The sequence below is a fragment of the Antechinus flavipes genome, chromosome 1 (genome assembly GCF_016432865.1).
Source record: "Antechinus flavipes isolate AdamAnt ecotype Samford, QLD, Australia chromosome 1, AdamAnt_v2, whole genome shotgun sequence".
Classification (NCBI taxonomy): domain Eukaryota; kingdom Metazoa; phylum Chordata; class Mammalia; order Dasyuromorphia; family Dasyuridae; genus Antechinus; species Antechinus flavipes.
The window spans coordinates 692888312-692901223 of NC_067398.1; the positions used below are offsets into that span (position 1 = coordinate 692888312).

At 42.3% G+C, this 12912-nt stretch overlaps 1 protein-coding gene across 10 annotated transcripts in view; it reads left to right on the top strand.

The window, feature by feature from the left end:
* PITPNM2 (phosphatidylinositol transfer protein membrane associated 2) overlaps window positions 1–12912 on the top strand; it is a 265745-nt gene that overhangs the window by 88849 nt on the left and 163984 nt on the right. For all 10 annotated transcript variants that reach the window (XM_051972686.1, XM_051972682.1, XM_051972687.1 and 7 more), the window contains exon 3: window positions 8598–8666. The gene's annotated coding sequence lies outside the window, so the exon portion shown is untranslated. The remainder of the gene's footprint in view (window positions 1–8597; window positions 8667–12912) is intronic.

Here is a 12912-nt window from a genome sequence, read left to right on the forward strand (position 1 = left end):
GTCTCTCTCTCTCTGTCTCTCTCTCTCTCTCCCTCCCTCCTTCTCTCCTTCCCTCTCTCCCTGTCTCTCTCTGTCTCTGTCTCTGTCTCTCTCTCAGTCTCTTGTCTCTTTCCCCGTCTCTCTCTGTTTCTCTCTCTCTCCCTGTCTCTCTCTGTCTCTGTCTCTCTTTATGTTTCTCTCTCTGTCTATCTCTGTTTCTCTTTCCTCCTTTCCCCCCTCTTTTCCCTCCTTTGCTTTTTTCCCCTCCTCCTTTCCTTCCCCAATCCCCAGCATTGTTTCTAACCAAGGCAATGAGGAAAAAAAAATCTCAAAAGTTGTTTGTTTTTTTAAACAGAAGCCTTTTTACACGTGAACCTTGGAGTTGTTTAATGTGTGAAGAATGGTGTAATATATTAAGGGCCCAACCTAGAGCTGAGGCGTGAGCTACCTTGGGGTGGCAGGAGGACCCACAAGAGTGAAATCACAAATCCTGAAAGTCCTCAGTTCCTTGTCAGACCAGCTAGAGAGGGAGAGAAAGCCGTCGCCTGAAATCTTACCCAGGGGAATCTGGGAATCGTTTCTTCTGGTCAAGGGCTGTGAGTCACAAGATGAAGCGGAGATGTTTGGTTGTTTGCCTTTTTCCCGGGTCTCAAGTGGGGTTTTGTGCCTTCCTAGGTGCTGAGAGCCGGGAGGGCCTTAGAACAGAGACCAAGCAAAAAGGAGGCCCCTAGAACATAGAACATCAAAGCCAGAAAAGAGAATGTTGTGTTTAAACCATATTGGATCATTATATTGAATGTCTAGGAAACGGGGACGGTGGAGAAGGAGGGAACACAAGGTTTTGCAAGGGTGAATGTCGAATACTGTCTTTGCATGGATTTGGAAAAATAAAAAGCTATTATTCTAAATTATAAAATTATATAATACAATTATAAATTTAAATGATAAAAAAAGTATTTCTCTTGGAAAAAAAAAGATAAGAAAAGAGAGGGTTGGAATTGGAGGAAGGATCCCCTTGGAATAGAGAATGCCAGAACTAAGAGGAGCCTCAAAGCAGGAAGAAACCTTAGAACAGAGACCACAAGAGCTGAGAGGATCCTTAAAATATAGGCAGACCCTAACCGGAAGGGATTGTGGGGACCATCTAATCACATCAGATAAACTGAGGCTCTCTCAGAGTTACACAGAAAATCAGTGATAGAGATGAGCCCAGACTCCAGTCTTTCTCCCTCTGGTTTCTTATTTTTTTTATTTTTTTTAAGCTTGTTTTCATTATTATCTACTTCCTGGAGCTATTTTTTTTTTCCCTGTAAAGTGTATTCTTAGTCAGTGTTAAGTGACTAAGAGAATAAGTTCCTTGAGAGTTAGGGACCATTTTTCCTTTTTTTTTTTTTTTTTTTTCTGAGCCTACAACAGTACCTATAACAACATAAATTCTTAATGAAATCATGGAATTGACGACCCTGGATCCCTGGGAAGAAAGTGTTTGGGCTAAGAAACAGTCCGGTAGTTCTCTCTTCCTTTGGAAAACATTGGTGATTTTTTTGAAGTACACTGGAGTGCTTTTCTCCATGTAAACAACTTTACCATTTCAGAAAGACAAAGACATCCTCAGAGCTTTCATCAATCTGGAGTCTGGGGCATTTCCCAGTTGAAAACAAAGGGTAATTTGATCTCTGGCATCCCTTGGGTCCTTGTTTTATGACATCCTGAAGAGTTTCTGTCCTATCCTGCCTCTTCTTCAGTGGGGATGAAAGGAAAGGAGGGAGAAAGCCTGAAGTCATGGATCTGGACGCACAAGGGACCTCAGATGTCGTAGCATCCAGTCAAAATAAAGAAAATATTTTTATTTTATTTTTAAATAATAGGTTTTTATTTTCAAAATACATGCAACATTTCAGCGTTCACCTTTGCAAAACTTTGGGATCCAAGTTTTTTTCTTTCCCTTCCCCCATCCCCTCCCTAGACAGCAAAGGATTCAAATATATTAAACATGTACAATTCTTCTATAATATTTCCACGGTTATCATGCCGCACAAGAAAAATCAAATCAAAAAGGAAAAAATGAGAAAATAAAAAGCAAGCAAACAACACCAAAAATGGGGGGAAAACTATCTTGTGACCCACATTCTATCCTGATAATTCTTTTCCTGGGTGTAGATCAGCCCCCCCTCATTTTTAAAAGAAGAAAAGAAGAACATTGTCCAATGTCCCACGGGATATGGCAGAACTGGGATTGGAACTTAGGTGGGCTCAGGGGAAGAGTCTGACCCACTAGGAAGAAGACTGAGGCTAGAAGTGAGAAAATCATTTTCCAAGTTGCACAAACATTATTAATCACCTACTGTGTCCATTGTACTGTGTTTGTTGGGGGAGATATTGCAGAAAAAGCTAAGATAAGACGGGATTTCTCAGTTTATAGTCTGGCTGGAAGATACAATATCAGCATAGATAAATTATAAAATACGATTTTCCATAAAAACTGCATTCGACTAAGTGCTTTTTAGGTCTGAACAACTAGATGTCACAGTGGATAGAGGGCTGAGCCTGGAGTCAGGAAAATCTTTCCTCAGATACTTAGGGCTGAATTATCTTGGGCAAGTTACTTACCCTATATCTGCCTCAGTTTCCTCAGTTATAAAGTGGAGATCATAATACTTCCCAGGGTTGTTGTGAGGAGCAAATCAGATCCTAGCACAGTGCCTGGTATGCAGTCAGCATTTAATAAATGATTATTCTCTTGTTTCTTTGTCTGAGGGGGAAATTGTCAGGGGGAGGGTTTTTAATTTAAGAAAGACCTTGTGCAAATTACTGTATTTCTGGGCCTTAATTCTCTTATCAGTAAAGTAAGGTATTTGGTGGGGGTGACCTCTAAAGAGTCCTTTCTATCTTCGTGCATTTGTTGTCTAGGTGACTCTGGCCAAGTCACTTCATCTCTGCCTTGGTTTCTTGAAAATGTAAAATAGAGGACAGCAATCTCTTAGGGTCATGAGGATAAGATGAGGTGTTGGTAAAGTGCTTTGTAAATGCTTGCTATTATTTATAATCATTATTGGAGTTGACCTTTAAAGAATAAGAAGGAATTTAATTTTAAAAAACGGCTAATGAAGCATTCCAAGAATGGGCATCCCCTTGATTTTCAATTCTTTGCTGCCATAAAAAGGGCAACTATAAATATTTTTGTACATATAAGTCCTTTTCTCTTTTTAAAAATCTCTTTGGGGGTACAGACTTAATAGTGGTATTACTGGGTCAAAGGGCATGCACAGTTTTATAGCCCTTTGAGCACAGTTCCAAATTATTCTCCAGAATGATTGGGTCAGTTCACAACTCCACCAACCGTGCCTTAATGTACCTGTTTTCCCATGTCCCCTCCAGCATTTGTCATTTTCCTTTTCTACCATGTTGCCCAATATTATAGATGTGAAGTACTTCAGAGTTGCTTTGATTTACATTTCCTTAATTATTAGTGATTTGGAGCATTAAAGCTACCGATATCTTTGTTTTCTTCTTCTGAAAAGTGCCGATTCATATGCTTTGACCACTTAGCCATAAGGGTTGCTGAGTGAGGTTCCCAACTGCTTCCTTAAATCTCCTAATTTTATTGCACACATGTGGTCTTGGCCAAGTCCCATTCCTTCTTCAAACCTCCGGGGACTTAGTATATCTTATGCTCCTCCACCTCACAGGGTTGTTAGGAGGAAAGTGCTTTGTAAAATTTAAAGAAGTATGTTATAAATGTCCTAGGATTTAGAGCGGGGAGAGGTCTGGAAGACCACCGGCCAACCCCAGTCTTTGTACAAGTGGGGAAACTGAGAGCTGTGCCCGTTGATACAAAGCTGAGGGTGGCAGGGGCTGGTCCACAACCAAGTTTCTTCAGCCCATCTTTTGCCTCTCGTTTCCTACAGTAGTTATTTTAAGCCTAGTTAAGGTTGTGATGTTGAGTTTTAATAAAGGTTGCTATTCTGGTCAAAGATAATTGAGTGGAGGACCAAGCTCATCTCTGTCTCCCTCACCCGCCTTAATTAACAACCCCTGTGGGAAGTCTGATTATTACTCCTATAAAACTAAGGCACGGCCACTGACCCGGTGGCAGGGCATCTTGATTAGCGGCAAAACTTTTGCAAAGCAATAAAGAGACTTGAATCCCAGGTGTGTGAATCCCTCTCCTTTTTTTTCATGATGGCTTTTAGAGTATTCCCCAGAGACCAGGGGAAGGGGGAGCAGACTCCCTGATAGCTCCCGATGCCCACCCCGTGCTGGGCACCCTGGGGGCACAGAAACAAAGAACGAAGAAGGCTTGTTCTGCGAGACCATGGGAGTCTTTGGCTCCTGCATCCATCTGCAGTGTGGGGAGGTTGTGAAATCATGTGCAGTCAGCATTTTGGTAAGCAGGAATTTAAAGGGACAGGGACAGGGACGTGACCTAGGATGTCAACCTCCTGGCCCAGAAGAAACAAAACAAACCTCAGGGGGCTCATGTCCAACCGAGGGACGCAACCCTCATGCAGGTCATGAAATAAGGAGGCCTAGAGGCAGCATGAACAGCTTCCTGTGGGAGGTGGCCCCTAAGCTGTTCTCTCCCAGAGAGGGAGATGTCCTCCGATCTGCTTGACCAGAACCCTCCTCGGTCTGGGAAGCAGAAAGCGGACTTGTGCCCCAAGGAGGAAAACCTCCTCCTCCTCCTCATCTCTATCACTCATCAGGAGCTGAGACAAGATCATATGATTGTTGTAAAATTTGGTTTTTTATCTGCAGCAGCTTGGCAGCCAAAAACAAAACAAAACTAATCAATATTAAATTTCAGTCATTTATATCTGTATTGATAGACTGAAACAGGTTTACATCCTTGAAATTCCCCTTAAGTCTTGGTTCATTAACTCTTACTTAAGTTTATGATTTTGAAAGGAACAAGCACATTATTTTTGAAGCACTTATGGGGGGGGGGTGGCGGCGGTCTGACAGTTGTATGAGATTTGGCTCGGCAGATCACATGGAAGGAAGGCCAGGAGACAGGCCCATTACTTGATTTATGGTAGCTTCAGGGTCTGCTGGAATGATCTGAACTGGGGAGACAGTTGTTAAATTTGCAGTGCGGGCGTTAGCATCTTGGAATCTGGCACACTCTGCCAATCAGGGCTTGATTTATTGTTTATCTAGGCTTAAGGTGATGGAAAAATGTTAATAATGCATATTAAACCTAAAAGTCTGTGGTGCTTTTACCCACACTCTCCATTTGGTTGTTAAATATTTCCCAGCACAGCCCTGACTAGCCAAATGATCCTGGTTAAATCGTTTAACTAACTCCATAGTGCCATTAGTCAGTTTAATTCCAACTACACTTTCTTCCATCTTTTACTAGTGCAATCATTTTTTTTTTAAACCAAATCTAAGCATTTATTCTCATCAGAATAATGTCATTTATTCTAGACCCATTCCACGTTGCCCGGATCCTTTCGAATTCTGTGTTTCACTGGAGTATTAGCTATCGACCCCTCCCAGCTTTGTATCCTCTATCCAGTCCTTGACAAAAGTCTAAGGAGAGAAATAAAAGTTGGTAGATGTAGGCGCCTCCCTGTATAATTCATCAAGTGCTGGGAGAGCACTTAGCGCTAGTGGATACTTAGGATAATAGAATTTAAAGCTGGAAGGAACCTTGGAGGTCACCCAGCCCGATTCCCTCCTTTTGCAGATGAGAAAACTGAGACCCATGAGGATTTAAAGTTTTTTTTTGTTTTTGCATCATACTCCCTTCTAGGTATAGGTTTCCCAGAATTTCAGTTCTAGACTCACCCAGGTGGATTAACTCAGGAAGAGAAGGGGTCCCATGGTCCGAGGGAATATTTGGATGGAAAGTCAGTCCACTCTATGTTGTATATTTCTGCTGAGGTCTCTCGTGTGCGGTTTGCCCCCGTCAGCCCTTGACCCCGAGACCAGGGCCCCTGTCGACGATCCCTCTTTCCTCTGCTTCTTTGCACAGCAGACCCACATGCAAACTGCAGCCCCACTTTTTACAGGGGCCCACATCCTGCCCTTCTTCGAGTTTGTTTTCCAATGTGATGCGAACCTAGGCAGCAACCCAGAATCTCACAGCCCCCCTGAACACACACTGTGTGGGGGAGGAATAACTAACCAAAGACAGCCTTCAAGCCCACTGTGAAAAAAAGTGCGAGATTTATGTTCTTAATAACTCCATGCTCCGGTCACAGTTGTCTTGGGTGGTGAAAATGAAGGCCTCTTTTGCATTTTTTCCCTCTTAGCCTGGAGGGAATCATTTCTTTGTGAGCCTGAGAGGGCTGCCATGTTTCACCTGCCCCATCCATCTAGGCAATTGCAAATTGCATCTCCAACAAGGTTGCTCACGCTGTAGCAAATTGGTTGGGTGTCTGCTGCAATCTATTTCTTAATGGAGTGATTTGGACTTCAATCGAGCTCGGAAATGAGGTGTCTTGGGAGGTGGAGAAAATGGGGGGAGTCCGGAGACCATTGCTGTGCACCTGAGGCCCGGCGTTCCACCTGGCAGGGGTGCCGAGAATCAGAGCAGTAACGCCGACAGGAATATGCTCTATGGGATGGGAAGCTTTTAAAATATGGAGATATGAACGGAGGAGATGAGAACCATGTGGAAACAGGAGGAGGGGCAAGTCTTCCTCATCATCCTGCTGCCCGAGTGCTTCTGAGGATGCCTTTAATAAGCTTGCATCCTAATATTTTGATTCAATTCCAAAAATTACGTGCCAGGCACTGTGTTAGGTACTGAGGTCTTGTTGGCTTTTCTGGGAAAAAAAACGGGGGGGGGGGGAGTTTATCATTTCTTTTTCCAGTTCATCTTACAGATGAGGAAACTGAGGCAAACAGAGTGAAGTGACTTGCCCGGATCATACAGCTAGTCAGACATGACTGAATAACAATAAATTTCTTGACTCCCTATCCTTTATAACCCTTAGCCGCTGAAAACAGAAAAGAGCAATAATGCCAGGAAAAACAACCTTTTCCCAGGACTATTCCTCTCTGAATCCCATTGAAAAAAGATGAGCATGGCTGATAGGAAAATATGTTTTTTATGATTTCATATATATAATTGATATGTTGCTTGCCTTCTCAAGGAGTGAGGGGGGGAGGAAGAATTTATAATTCAAAATTTCTTAAAAATGAATGCTAACATTTTTCTACATGTAATTGGGAAATATTTAACAAAATTAAATATATTAAAAATCAATAGATATGAAAGATGAGATTATGAGGATGATAGCAAAGACAAAACCAGTAGCAGAGAGTACTTTTATATCTGCTGAGGCTGGCCCATCCATGACCCTGCCTTATATCTTATATCTGTCTTATATCTGTCTCCGATTGAGCTTTCCTAAGTTTAGAGCCATAAGTCCAGGACACTGGGATATATGACCTTGAAGGGCAGTTCTTTCCCTAAATCTGGGAATTGTGATCCGGTAATCATTCAGCTCAGAAACTCCAAGCGTCCAGAGCTGTAGGATTTCAGATTTAGAGCTGGGAGGGCCAGCTTGATTGGCCCAAAAGTCAGGGTAGAAAGCAGCAAAGCAAGGTTTGGAACTTGTGACGTGAGCTGTGAGTCTGCCTCCTCCTGGCCTCTCAGCCTCGGTCCCCACCATTCCCGTCACCCAGCCCCTTCCTAGTCTTCCTACACTTTACTCTGTGACCTATCTATCTGTTTGGCAGTGGCTGCCTCCTGTGCTAGCAATAATGTCCTTTCTCTTCTCCTCCACTTAGAATCCCTCATTTTTAGCAAAACTCAGTGTTGAGGTCGCCTTCTCCAGGAAGTCTTTCCTGATTTTCCTGGCTCTTGAGCATTTCTTCCCCAAATCACCATATATCAGTTCTGGCAGCAGATCTGGCAGTCGGATGTGGACTCATCGAGATCTACCTTCAAATCCAGCCTCAGATACTTCCTAGCTTTGTGACCCTGAACAAGTTACTTAATCTCAGTTTTCTCATCTACAAAATGGGGATAATAATGGTACCTACCTCCTAAGCTTGCTGTGATGAGCAGATGAGAAATGTGTTCTTTATGTGCTCTGTGAGAGGCGGCTTGATGGCACAATGGCTAGAACTCTGGAGTCAGGAGGACCTGAGTTCAAATGCAATCCTGGACAAGTCACTTAACTCCGATTGCCTCAAAAAAAAAAAAAAAAAAAGTTATATAAACTGAATTGTAAATCAACACATGTTCTATTCATTTTTTTTCTTTTTCTTATTTTTCTCTTGTGATTTTTTTTCCTTTTGTTTGTAGTTTTCTCTCCCAGCATGATTCATAAAGAAATATGTATTAAAATAATTAATGTATATGTATAACCAGAAAAAAGAGAAGGCAATAAAAAGAGGGGAAAGTGTTATAGAAATGCTAGCCGTTATTCTGTATGTGTTACTTGCGTGTGAACATGTAATCTCCCCCCATGGAATGTACATTCTTTGAAGACAGGGACTGTTTTCTATGACTTTGCACTCCTGTGATCTGAGCATAGTGCAAGTGCTTACCAAGTGCTTCTAGATGAGCTGATTCATCCCCTTACTTGCTATTGCTCCCATCCCCATGTAACAATACTGATTGCTCTTAGATGTTTACATGTTGCCTCTCCTTCCAGATCAGGAGATTCCAGGTTTGACTCCTGGCTGTCCGGGCTGTCTGACGTCGTGTCTCCTTCCAGCAGAAGGTAAGCTCCCAGAGGACAGAGACTGCTCAGTTTTAGTCTTTTCCCTCCCACCCACCCTCGCCCAGGGCCTTGTACACAGAAGGTACTAACGCCTTTTAGAATGCCTTGGCTTTGATCATAAAATGCTTGCACATTTCCCATACCTGTTTAAATTGGATTAATTGAGATGGAAGCAGCCGAAACCTGGGGTTGTGGGCCTCCCTTTGCCCCTCATAGGCTACATAACCTTCGATGATCTTTGATGACTCACCGTCTGTCTTAGGCCTTCGCTTCTCCTCTATAAAAAGAGGCAGTTGCTCTCTCTCGGGTCCCTTTCGGCTCTGAAATTCTGAGTCATCTTGATAGATGGAGGAAAACCCATTATCTTTACTGTGCTTCTGACTTTGAATCACAGAGCACAAAATTGTCTGTTTTCACCCAACTGCGGGTCCAAGAGGTCAGGATTGAAACCTGGGGTGTTTTTGAAATGTCGTGTAGTTTGATGATAATAATAAAAATAGCGAAAATTCTTCTAGCACTTACTATGTGCTAGCCACTGTGGTAAGCACTTTATAAATATGTCATTTGATACTTAAAACAACCCCGGCTGGTAGGTCCTTTTGGTAATCTCATTTTACAGATGAGGAAACTGAGGTAAACTGAGGTTAAGTGACCTGCCCAGGATCATCCAGCTAATAAGAATCTAAAGCCAGATTTGCACTCATGGTCTTTTTTTTTTTTTTTTTAATATGGGATTCTTTTTTTTTTTTTTCTAAGTATTTTTTCCCTAGTCACATGTCAAGAAAACTTTTAGCATTCATTTTTACAAGATTTTGATGAACTCATTTCCTTCCACTCTTCTATAAGAATAATATAGTAAGGGGGCAGCTAGGGAGCACAGTGGATAGAGCACCAGCCCTGAAGTCAGGAGGACCTGAGTTCAAATCTGACCTTAGACACTTAAACATTTCCTAGTTATGTGATCCTGGGCAAGTCACTGAACCCCAAATGCCTCAGAAACAAAATGAATAATATAGTAATAAATGTCTCACTTAACTAGTCTTTGTACAAAGGATCTATAGGCACTGGTTAGGACTTGAGGAGATTAAGATTTGATTAGCTATTCAGGAGCTACAGAGAAAGAGAGAGACTCACTTTTATTTCATGCACCCCTTAACTCCTTTCCTTGCCAGACACAACTTCCTCTGTGTCCTCTGATCTGAAATGAGAGTCTGTCCAACCCTAAGGCTTCTGTTTCTCAATTCTTTGCTCTTATCTTGTGGGTAATTATATCATAGGCATGTGTCTGGAGTGATACAAACATTTCCTCTTTTACCCTTAATTCTACCCAAAACTGGAGGGGGGAAAAGGGGACAGAATTCAGAAAAACACGGAATGTGAGGTCTGGGAGAGACCTTTGAGCTTGGCGGGACCTTAGAGCATAAAATGTCAGAGGGGGGATCGATCTGAGGACAAAAAGTCATAGCTGAGGTTAGCTCAGAACTGGAAGTGTCAGAGCTGAAGGAGGAATTTTTTTTTAATTTAAATTTTATTTTATTTAATAATAACTTTGTATTGACAGAATCCATGCCAGGGTAATTTTTTACAACATTATCCCTTGCACTCACTTATGTTTCGATTTTTTTCCCCTCCCTTCCTCCACCCCCCCCCCCCAAGATGGCAAGCAGTCCTATACATGTTAAATATGTTGCAATATATCCTAGATACAATACATATTTGCAGAACTGAACAGTTCTCCTGTTGCCCAGGGAGAATTGGATTCAGAAGGTAAAAATAACTTGGGAAGAAAATCAAAAATGCAAATAGTTCACATTCGTTTCCCAGTGTTCCTTCTTTGGGTGTAGCTGTTTCTGTCCATCATTTATCCATTGAAACTCAGTTAGGTCTCTTTGTCATAGAAATCCACTTCCATCAGAATACATCCTCATACAGTATCGTTGTCGAAGTGTATAAGGATCTCCTGGTTCTGCTCATCTCACTTAGCATCAGTCCATGTAGGTCTCTCCAAGCCTCCCTGTATTCATCCTGCTGGTCATTCCTTACAGAACAATAATATTCCATAACATTCATATACCACAATTTACCCAGCCATTCTCCAATTGATGGGCATCTATTCATTTTCCAGTTTCTAGCCACTATATACAGGGCTGCTACAAACATTTTGGCACATACAGGTCCCTTTTCCTTTTTTAGTATCTCTTTGGGGTATAAGCCCAATAGAAACACTGCTGGATCAAAGGGTATGCACATTTTGATAACTTTTTGGGCATAATTCCAGATTGCTCTCCAGAACGGTTGGATTCGTTCACAACTCCACCAACAATGCATTAGTGTCCCAGTTTTCCCGCATCCCCTCCATCATTCATCATTATTTTTTCCTGTCATCTTAGCCAATCTGACAGGTATGTAGTGATATCTCAGAGTTATCTTAATTTGCATTTCTCTGTTTAATAGTGATTTGGAACACTCTTTCATGTGAGTGGTAATAGTTTCAATTTCATCATCTGAAAATTGTCTGTTCATATCCTTTGACCATTTATCATTTGGAGAATGGGTTGATTTCTTATAAATTTGAGTCAGTTCTCTATATATTTGGAAATGAGGCCTTTATCAGAACCTTTAACTGTAAAGATGTTTTCTCAGTTTGTTGCTTCCCTACTAATCTTGTTTGCATTCGTTCTGTTTGTACAAAGGCTTTTTAATTTGATATAATCAAAATTTTCTATTTTGTGATCAGTAATGGTCTCTAGTTCATCTTTGGTCACAAATTTCTTTCTGAAGGAGGAATTTTTAAATTGAGAATATCAGAACACGAATGGGCTTAGAACCCAGGACCAGGGACAGCTACATGATGTGGTGGATAGAGCAGCAGCCCTGGAGTCAGGAGGACTTGGGTTCATATGTGGCCTCAGACATTTACTAGCTGTGTGACCCTGGGCAAGGCCCTTAACTCTGCCTCCAAACTAACAAGCAAACAAACCCACAGACCACAGAGGATCTTGGAGACTTCCCACTTTTTCTCTTTCCAGGGGAGGAGCTGAGGCCTAAAAGGAAAAGACTGATTTGTTCAAAATTCTGCAATTTTTTTTAAATTAACAAACCGAGAGTTGTAGAGATGGGGTCCCAGTCTTAGCGCTCTTACTGAGTCCTTTTGTTATTGTGGACTGCTCTGGGAATTGCATCCCAAGGGGTCCTTTCACAGAGGAAGGAACTAGACCCAGAAGGGAAAGCAGGAACTTTGCTGAGGTCCTACTGCGGGTTCCTAATGTTCTGGCAGATGCCCAGACTTCAGCTTCTAGCAGGTCTCTGAAGGGATTTCTGAGATTCTTTCCCAATGTCGATTACTCATCTTATGACAGACTCCCAGCACATAGAGAGGGGACTGAACTAAGTTTTCCTTTGTGTTCCTGTGGGTAAAGGTCACAGAATCGCTGGAGCTCAGAGTGGAGAGGATCCTCTGTGGCTTTCTTGCCCCCAATACCTGATCAAGAATCCCCAGCACAGACCCTGTGGCCATCCAGCCTCAGACGGAAGACCTCCTATGGGGGAGACTGCACTCCCTCCCCAGGCGACTCATGCTTCTCTTGGGTGATGGACCTGGAGTCAGGAAGATGAGCTCCAATATGGCCTCAGACACTTAGTAGCTGTGTGATCTTGGTCAAGTCACTTCACCTTGTTTGCCTCAGTTTCCTCATCTATAAAATGAGCTGGAGAAGGAAATGGCCAATCACTCTAGTTTCTTTGTTAAGAGAATCCCAAATGGGGTCACAGAGAGTCAGGCACAACTGAATAACAATAAGCCTTCCTTTCTGTGCCTTCTCCATCTTTCCCTAGCTCTGCTCTTCAAGGCCAACCAGAACAAGTCTTATTCCTTTGCAGCTCCAGTTAGTGCTTAGCATTAAGCACTTGTTGATTGAGCCATGGTCCATATGACAGTCCTTCATACATTAAAGGCAGCTCTCTGGCAGCTTATAGGAGACACCTGGAAGTCAGTCCTGCCTTAGATGCTTAACAGGGATGTAACTCTGGGCAAGTCTCTTCATCTGTGTGGCCCCTCTTTGTCATATATAAAATGAGGGGTTTAAGTAGATGACCTCTGAGATTTCTTCCATTTCTAAATCTAGGATCCAGTGAATATCCTCCTCTTTCCTGAGCTTTGACAATGTTGAACACTCTGCTTCTTGAGTTTGGGACTTTGTTTTTCCCTGTTTTCCTCTTGAGTCTCTGACTGCTCCTCTGTCTCATT